This window comes from Octopus bimaculoides, chromosome 28, assembly GCF_001194135.2.
Source record: "Octopus bimaculoides isolate UCB-OBI-ISO-001 chromosome 28, ASM119413v2, whole genome shotgun sequence".
In the NCBI taxonomy this organism is placed as follows: Eukaryota; Metazoa; Mollusca; class Cephalopoda; order Octopoda; family Octopodidae; genus Octopus; species Octopus bimaculoides.
The window spans coordinates 17,677,701-17,678,736 of NC_069008.1; the positions used below are offsets into that span (position 1 = coordinate 17,677,701).

Sequence of the window (1,036 nt, forward strand, 5' to 3'; positions counted from 1 at the left end):
TTGATTAAATTCATCATTTTGAAAATAAATTAAAACAAAGGCAGGGGATTTCAACAGAAATATGGTAACAAAAGGGTTAAAGTGATCTTAACAGTCCATTAACAAAAGGGTTAAATAACAACTTTATCTTTACTAGGGGTTAAACTGGGGTTAACCCTTTTGATACCAGTCCACCAGAGACCACCACTCCTGGTTCTATGATATAAATTTCCTATTTTAACGTGATCTAAATTAAAAACTTCTATCAAAATCTTCATGATAATCTCAGTTCCAAATGACCAGATTAATGAGAAATTTATTTTACTGAATTCTTCGTTAGTTCTAAAATCAATTAAAACAAAAGGCTATGGATTTTAGCAGAAATAGGGTAACAGAGACACAAAGCATACAAAAAAATGATACATTAGATAATGTCGCCCTAGATACACTATGACTGGATAAAAGATGGGATGGTCATGGTTGGAACATGTTTGATCCTAGGCCTGTTGGATCAGGGCTGACCTAAGGCTAAACAAGGAGGGATACATTAAATAATGTAGCCTCAGATAGACTATGCCTGAATAAAAGATGGGATGGTCATGGTGAAGGCAGCCGTGATCATTTGTCTGCTGCTGCATCAGGGCTGACCTTGGGCTAAATAGTCTTGCAATAACCCACACACACAGACTGGGGGATAACACACACACACATACATACACAGCAACATACACTTGTACATACATGTACACACACACACACAGAGTATTACAACCTCTTCCTTTTCCTCTCTTTACCAAATATCACCCTTGTGTATGTGTGTGGGTAGGGGATGAACAAAGAGGGGAGAGGGTGTGAGTGAAGGAAGAGCAGGGAAGGGGGTTGTAAAAAGTCAAGGGGGAGGGGGAAGAGAGAGAATGGGGAGTGAGTGAGGAAGAGAGGAATAGTGAGAGAGAAGAAGAGAGGGGGGAGAGGGGAAAAGGAGGAAAAGAGACCCTCCACACACACAAGGATGGGGGAGGGAGAAGGAAGGGGGTGTAGAATTAGGAGTAGGAATCTG

General features: G+C 40.6%; 1 protein-coding gene across 1 annotated transcript in view; it reads right to left on the reverse strand.

Moving 5' to 3' along the window:
• The window catches only part of LOC106872263 (talin), a gene marked incomplete at its 5' end in the record, with an annotated part of 182,270 nt that overhangs the window by 119,821 nt on the left and 61,413 nt on the right, over positions 1-1,036 (reverse strand). The window lies entirely within an intron of this gene.